Genomic DNA, 8814 nt, shown 5'->3' on the forward strand with positions numbered 1-8814 from the left:
GTTGAGGGGCTATCTTGGTTGATACGTCTTTTCAACATCGCGTGGAAGTCTGGGACAGTGCCGAGGGAGTGGCAGACTGGGGTGGTGGTCCCACTTTTCAAAAAGGGGGACCAGAGGGTGTGTGCCAATTACAGAGGTGTCACATTACTCAGCCTCCCTGGGAAAGTTTACACCAAGGTACTGGAAACGAGGGTCCGGCCGATAGTCAAACCTCAGATTCTGGAGGAGCAATGTGGATTCCGTCCTGGTCGTGGAACAACTAGACTGAAAGAACGAGCCCAATCGATAGTCTTGAAGGGCGGATCCAAACCCAGCCGCACGGATTCCTGCGGCGCTTCCTATTGCTTCACCAATCTATGTCCCCGCCTACCCTCCCCCCCCCCCCCCGGCCTGTGCACGGAGCACGCTGACGTCACCAAATTTAGAGCGACGCCCCTCTGCACTCTGATTGGTTAGGAGATAACAAGGTCCTAAGACCATCGTTTCCGCATGGTTCGCCCAGGCTTTTTTTCTTTTGAAACAAAAAAAAAGCCATGGGTTTCCGAGGCTATGGAACAACTGACCAACTCTTTACTCTGGCAGGGATCCTGGAGAGGACCTGAGAGTATGCTTATCCGGTCTACATGTGTTTTGAGGATTTGGAGAAGGCATATGACCGGGTCCCCTGGGAGGTTCTATGGGAAGAGCTGTGGGAATATGGGGTGAGGGGGACCTTGTTGAGGGCCTTCCAATCTCTGTACGCCCAAAGCGAGAGCTGTGTCCATGTGCTCAGTAGTAAGTCGGATTATTTTCCGGTGGGGGTCGTGGTGGAGAGGCTATACGGTTCGGTGAGCTACAGGTTGCGTCACTGCTTTTTGCGGATGATGTGGTCTTGATGGCACCATCGGTCCGAGACCTTCACTGGATCGGTTCGCAGTTAAGTGTATGGCGGCTGGGATGAGGTTCAGCATTTCCAAATCTGAGGCCATGGTTCTCAGCAGGAAACCAATGGATTATGCAGTTCGGGTAGGGAATGAGGCTTTGCCCCAGGTGAAGGAGTTTAAGTATCTCGGGGTCTTGTTCACGAGTGAGGGTAGGACGGAGCAGGAAATCAGCCGGAGAATCGGAGCAGCAGGAGCGGTACTGCAGTCGCTGTACCGCACTGTGGTGACGAAAAGAGAGCTGAGCTAGAAGGCAAAGCTCTTGGTCTACCGAGCAGTCTTCGTTCGTGAAAGGAACAGCTCCTTCTTACCTCCGGGCTATGGTCGATGCCTACACCCCTGCCCGACCACTTCGGTCTGCCACCTCGGGGCGACTGATTGCCTCGTCACTCAAGGGTCCTTCTGGTCGATCGACACGGTCACGACTTTTTTCTGTTCTGGCCCCACAGTGGTGGAATGAACTTCCCACTGATGTCAGGACAACAGAGTCACTGCCCATCTTTCACCGCAGGCTGAAAACCCACCTCTTCAGGAAACACTACCCCTTCCTCTTTGCCTGGCCTACTTGTTGTTAACTAGTTGTACGAACTCTTGTTTTATTTTTGTATTGTTTTATTGGATCTTGTTTAGTCAATACACTTATTTGTTTTAGCTTGTGCTCTTTTGATTTTGCTATTCTGTCTCATCTGTTTAAGAAAGTAGGTAGCTGATATATTGCACTTTTACCTTAGCGCTAGGTATACTCTTGGTTGCTTGTTTATGCAGGAAATGCACTTAAGACTTCTGGTGATTAGTAGTTTCGTTCCCTACCTATGTTGAATGCACTTATTGTAAGTCGCTTTGGATAAAAGCGTCTGCTAAATGACTGTAATGTAATGTAATGTAATGTTCCAACTCTCATCTATGGTCATGAAGCGTGGGTCATGACCGTAATGTTGCTCAGGAGAGGAAAGTCTGGAGCTCTCTGCTGGAACTGTTGCCCCCGCGACCCGACTCCGGATAAGCGGTTGAAGATGGTATCAATCATGATTTTAATATCCCTATATCAAACGACGCGAAAAGCAAATGTCGGCCAGCGAGTCAGCCAGGCTTTCCTCTGTGGTGGAAAGCATGGTGACGCGACGTTACTCACCCTGTATCAATCCATCCGATCTGAAACACTCATGTTCCACTCACAATTTAGGTGGCATTTGAAAGGCTTATTCCTTCATAAATCAATGAAATACAATAAAATAATGTTTTTTTTTTACAGCTGTTTTCCCGGTAGCTTATAAGTGAAACAAATGGAGTGAGTCTCTTCCCCTCTCCCCAAGCACAGCATTACTGTTTTAATTCCACTTATGCTGTGCAAACAGATACCCGCACCCATAGCAAAATGGCATTGGTCACGCCTGCACGTCTTGTTTGATGAATTAATGTAGCCATTTAAAAAAAAAATGTGACATTTCAAGATGTGTTTTCTTGGACATGAGAATTTAGGCTAGAAACAGAACTAACTGGCACCTCCACCTGTTAACCCCGTGTACCTGTGATAATGATTGAGAGAGAGGAAGAAAAAAGAATGAGAAATCTGCTCGCTTATCGTCAGCTTTTTCGATGGATTAAAGTTACAATCCTGCATGCTTACAGTCATCTCTCGCACAAGTTTGAAGTACTATACCGTTAGAAAATAAACAAATGAAAACGGTGGCTTATCAGGTAATGCCAGAAATTTTGTTGCCAAGGAGGGCATGTGAAAACGGCCTCTCCGATTGCCATTCCAGTAAGTTATACTAAACATTTTGCTGGAAAAGGTCTGGCACTGGAGTGAAAACGTGGCTTTAGTGACAAATAAAACCTTATTGATTCTTCTTTTAAATGTTTTAAACTCTGACCTCTGGTCAGTAGACTGGTGTCCATCAATAGTTTCATTCTCGGGCGGGTCAGTCTTCATGGTGTTATAGCAAGACTCTGGTCTCTGCCCATGAACCCTGAAAGAGATGATGATAGCGGAGCAGATAAGTGCTACGATCTTTCAATTTATGATACAAGCGTGAAAATTGGCATGAGCAGTCTCCATGGGTCACTTGACAAGAAAATTGTCCGAGGCAGTTGTAATTTCAAGATGGCGGCCATTTTTCAAGATGGCCGACACCTTAGTGTGCAGTTAAGTGATATGATGGTTTATTTGGTGATACAAGCATGAAAATTGATATGAGCAGTCTCTGTGGGTCACTTGACAATAGGCCACCCACAGCTATTTGAAATTTCAAGATGGCGGCCATTTTTCAAGATGGCCAACACTTTAGTGGAGCAATTAAGTTATATAATGGTTTATTTGGTGATACAAGCATGAAAATTGGCATGAGCAGTCTCTGTGGGTCACTTGACAATAGGCCACCCACAGCTACTTGAAATTTCAAGATGGCGGCCATTTTTAAAGATGCCCAACACTTTAGTGGAGCAATTAAGTTATATAATGGTTTATTTGGTGATACAAGCATTACAATTGGCATGAGCAGTCTCTAAGGGTTGCTTGACAAGAAAACACTCCCAGCCACTTGAATTTCTATTTTCAAGATGGCCACCCCCTGGATCCTCAAAAGATACATTTTCTCATAGAAATGTATGTATTTTTTTTAATTAAGGACAATTATACGATTATTGTTATTATGCTAAAGAACAACTTTTAACACATCACAATACAGTTGTGTTGATTTGTTGATCATAGATAGATTAGATAAGAGTGAATATCTGCACTACCAGGGCACACTGGTGATATCACTGCTGTTAAACTCAGAGTGGGGTTCAATGTCAGCTAATTGAAAGTTAGTATCCCAAATGCTGTCTAATTTACCCCAAAACAATTAGATAGCCGCACCTGAATTGACAGGTTGTGCCAGCGCGGGAGAGCCGAGCCAAGGTTAATGGGGTTTTAGTTAACCGGATGGTGTACAGATCGCACGGGATTTAAATGGCATTGGATGAACGATCGGACTAAGTGTAGGGTTAAGGCACGAACTTAGTTGTATCCCATACATCAAAGTGCTTGGTAAAAGATGGTAAAAGGATAAACCCTCGGCCTCTGCCTATGCTGCAGACATGGCAGAAGCCATCATAACATTTGAGAAAACTAACTGGGACAGATGTTTCATTTGTCAGCAGGTCACCAAGGAAAAACTCATTCAGCCGAGTTTATTCAACAGAGAGCACGATCGTACTGGTTATGATACCATTGCAAGAAATGTTCCATTATTTCATAAGATCAATGCTCTGCCTATCTTACTTAGTCTAACCCGACTAGATGAAGGTGATGGCATAGAAAGCACATTGACAAGAAACAGAGCAAAATATCATTTAAGCTGTAAACTTAGGTTCAACAACACAGAGCTGGAAAGGGCCCAAAAGAGAGCATCTACATCTGCTGAAGACACCGAAGGTACCAAAGATATCCATGTCAAGAGGCCAAGAAGATCCCAGCCCTCAAAAGCTTTGTGCTTTATCTGTGAAGATGAGAGTGCAACGTCCTCCTTACGTGACGCAATGGCAATGATCTCTTTGCCAGAAAGCAAAGACATTATGACTTGATCCCACCAACTCAAGCAGCACTCAAAGAGCATGCCAAACGTGCTTCTTATGAGGCTGGATACGTGTGGGGACAGGCATTGAAGCGACATCCACAAATGCCGAGCCCATCTGACTGAGGATGGGTGGAACAGGACGAGAAGTGGAAAGTCTTCTGGACTCCACTTCCACCTATTGCGGAGAGTTGTTGGGAGTTGACCAAATGTGGGTGCACCAAGGCATGTACTGGAAGGTGTAAGTGCTTCAAATTTGGACTCAGTTGCACATGCCTATGTAGTTGCCCCTGCTAGAACCTATTTGCATGTTTATTTTGCCAGAGTTTTTCCCCGTTGTCCTCTTTGTTTTCAAGTGTAGGCCTATGGCTCGGCTTCCCCTCGCCACATCGGTGCATCATGTTTTACTTTGTCACCAGTCTATTAGTGTGTAATTTTCAGTTGTTACTTTGTAACATTGCTTCCACTGCCTTCCACTGCCATACGTAACAGTGAAGCACATTTTCAGTTTAGTTCCTTACTATAGTTTGTCATGGTTCCGTGGCTACTGCCATTCAGTATTAGCCATTGCTCAATTATAATTTTGGAGCACTGTCCGTTCAGCACCACAACTGTGCTAATCAGCACCTCAACTGTGCTAATTTATTAGTCATATTTTTGTTCCCCCATCTCTTAGTATTTATTTGACACATGTAATGGCTGTTAGTTTAAAAAAAAAAAAAAAAAAATCCTCCCTTGTGACTGTTACCGTGTCGTGGTAAGGGAGCTTGAGTACCTCAGTGAACCCTGAGAGCTATGCCAGTGGGAGGCAACTCCTGACAGGTTTTACCAAACTGGACAGGTCGTGGGCGAGGAGTCAGACAAAACACAGTCAAACAACCTCTCTTGACAGAGCTTTTTGAGGAACCCAATACATTTCTATGAGAAAAGGTATCATTTAAAGATCCACATGGCGGACGAAAGTCATCTTGAAATTTCAAGTGGTGGTTGTGGGGTTTCTTGTCAAATGACCTTTTGAGACGGCTCATGGCAATTTTCATGCTTGTATCACCAACGAAATGATTTCTTAAGCTTAACTGTGGTGGTTTTTCATCTTAAAAAATGTCCGCCATCTTGAAATTTAAAGTAGCTGTGGGTGGCTTATTGTCAAGTGACCTACAGAGACTGCTCATGCCAATTGTCATGCTTGTATCACCAAATGAACCATTATATAACTTTAATGCTCCACTAAAGTGTCGGCCATCTTGAAAAATGGCCGCCATCTTGAAATTTCAAGTAGCTGTGGGTGGCATATTGTCAAGTGACCCACAGAGACTGCTCATATCAATTTTCATGCTTGTATCACCAAATAAACCATTATATAACTTAATTGCTCCACTAAAGTGTTGGCCATCTTGAAAAATGGCCGCCATGTTGAAATGTCAAGTAGCTGTGGGTGGCCTATTGTCAAGTGACCCACAGAGACTATTCATGCCAATTTTCATGCTTGTATCACCAAATAAACCATCATATCACTTAACTGCCCACTAAGATGTCGGCCATCTTGAAAAATGGCCACCATCTTGAAATTACAACTGCCTCGGACAATTTTCTTGTCAAGTGACCCATGGAGACTGCTCATGCCAATTTTCACGCTTGTATCATAAATTGAAAGATTCTGCCAGAAAAAAGCATTTAGCCGCTCCGCTTATGAAGGATGTTTAGTTCACAAGGATTACAGTTACCATTTATCGTTTATATTGTACATCATGATCTCTGCTCAATAGAGATGGATAACAACTAAATAATGTGTTGTTCTTCATTCTGACCTCTGGTCAGTAGAGTGTTGTCCAGCTTTGAAGACAATAGGTGCTTCCTTGGACTGGTCACTCTTTGTGGAGTTACAGCTGGGTACATTTTATGTAGTTTATTAGGGTTAGAGTTACCATTTATAGATTTATTTTTATCAGGTTTAGTGTTACCATTTATATATCTATTTAGTGTATCAGGTTTATTGTTACCTTTTATAAATATATTGTGTTTATCTGGGTTATTGTTATCATTTATACATCTATAAGCCAGAGTAATGATGCAGCAGGAACCAAAGTGAAACCTGCAAACTACGATGTTAAGACAGACGTAAAGGCAATAGAGAGTAGGAGTGATAGCACAGAGAGGAGACCACTTGGTCTGAGGCTGATGTGTTTCAGGCAGCAATAGCAGTTCCAGCAGTGGTAACAGACCAGACCTGCCTAATGCAATCCACACCAGTGGAGGAATAGAGACACACGGCCGGAAGCGGAAGGCCTACAAATCCACGCCCACTTTTGACACTCGGGGTCCGTTAGAAGGATGAACTGCAGCTCTCAATGCAATCTCTATGAGAGGCATTCTAAAATACCGTCATTTCACTGGTTAACTACTGAGGCTGTAGCGATTTTTTTTGTGTTCTAATTATCTGTCCCATTTGTTTAATTTGTCCTTTTTAATGTCCCATATATTTCATCTCGATATACTACCCACAATATACTATAATATACTCCATCAGTATGTCAAAACCGCTAGCATCGTAGATCCAGAGTTTAAGTGGCCGTATGGGATATACGTCACGGACGCATCCCTTGAGGTTTTCAATACCCAGAAAACTGGTGAAAGTGGCCGTTTTCAAGATGTTTTGGTCATTATCTCTGGAACAGAAGGTCCAATCTGCTCAGTTCAAAGCTTGTTGGATGCGTGACATTTTCGGGTTATTTATTTTTTTTAGGAGGGGCGAGGTCTTAGTTGGGCAGGCGACCGCCTCTCCTGCCTCTACAGTGGGTACGCCACTGGTCGGCGCTCGGCGCTCGTAAAGACAGTGATGTCACTGAAATGCCCGTCTGCTGTCTACCCTCTGCTGTGTTAACATTATGGGTAACTCGTTAAAGTGGCAAATTAAATGTGAAACACATCAACTATTAAGAAAACAAGAAGATATGTTGACAAAGACACTCCATACATTTGGAAACATATTTTTATTTAAATCAATATCGTCTTCAGTTAATGCAGGATAATTTTAAAAGTAGGCTAACTTTCATATCCTCTCATAGGGAATGCATTGGCAGCTGCAGTTCATCGTTGTAATGGACCTCGAGTAGCGGCGCTGTCTCAAAAGTGGGCGTGAAATTTGTAGTCCCGTGTGTCTCTATGGGGCAGGCACTCTTAGGGCAGCCATGGTGGTGTCATTGCTGTGTGATGGTTCTGATGTTTTTTTTTTATTATTATTATTTTTTATTACAAGACTGAAAAACAATGATATAACATGACACTTAAAATATGTAGCTTCCATTGAACATTTTAGTTGGATGAGGAACTTTTAAGTGTCTTGATATATTCCATCCCTCTTTCCATTTATCCCTGTAAATTATGCCACTAATACTACTGGTCTGATACCACTGCTGCAACCGCTATTGCTGCCTTAAACACCTGCAGCCTCGGGTCAAGTGGTCTCCTCTCTGTGCTATCACTCCTACTCTGTGTTGCCTTTACTGTCTGCCAGAGAAGCCCCCAGTACATCAAGTATCATTAAGTATCATTAAGCTGATAGATGGGTACTCTCTCTTGATTGGCTGAAATGTCCAACCCACCTGAAAATGTATTCTCTGTTTATTAAAGAGACGGGGGGACTCCTGTTACTGAACACTCTGTATCAGTGTTTACTATCACAATATAGAGCTTTAACGTTTTAACAAAACAATTTGTGTTTTAACCAAAACATATCACTATACCTTTAAGCCCTGCATTATACTTTGTTCTACAGTGGTGGCGTGTACAAATAGTGAAAATAGCTGATCTATAAGCTCACAACAGTTTCTTCTTGTTCTTCTTGTTTCTTCCTTTTTAATAATGGTCATTGATGGTAATGGAGACACAGTTATAAATAATCATGATGTTAATGTGAAGTCTTCTTGCCCAGTCCTACTCTGACCAGTAGAGTTTAACGACTAAATAATGTGTTGTTTTCATTCTGACCTCTGATCAGTAGAGTGTTGTCCAGCGTTGAAGTTATCAGGATGATTTATGGACCTGTCAAAGGTCAAGAAAAAAGATCAACAATCATTTTCTCCACAATTGGACTAAAAATAGTCCAAATATCTTCAGTCAAAAAACTAAATGTTGTTCTGCTTCTATAGCTATAATACTAACTGGTTTTACACACAATGTTTGTTGTGACGGGGGGATGTGGGGGGTAGTATCCCAAATGCTTCACATTTTCTCAAGAATGATTTTGAAAATAGCAGATCTACAAGCTCACAACGCATTGTATTGGGATGCATTTTGATCTTGTAGGTCGGCTATTGTGAGTTGCTGAATGCACCATT

General features: G+C 42.9%; 1 protein-coding gene across 1 annotated transcript in view; it reads right to left on the reverse strand.

Annotated features, from left to right (window-relative positions):
• Nucleotides 1–8514, reverse strand: part of LOC308103537 (uncharacterized protein) — a 46674-nt gene extending 38160 nt beyond the window's left edge. The window contains exon 1 of the mRNA XM_080453552.1: nt 8465–8514. The gene's annotated coding sequence lies outside the window, so the exon portion shown is untranslated. The remainder of the gene's footprint in view (nt 1–8464) is intronic.
• Between the last annotated feature and the right edge of the window lie 300 nt (nt 8515–8814).

This window comes from Gymnoscopelus braueri, assembly GCF_963280865.1.
Source record: "Gymnoscopelus braueri genome assembly, chromosome: 16".
In the NCBI taxonomy this organism is placed as follows: Eukaryota; Metazoa; Chordata; class Actinopteri; order Myctophiformes; family Myctophidae; genus Gymnoscopelus; species Gymnoscopelus braueri.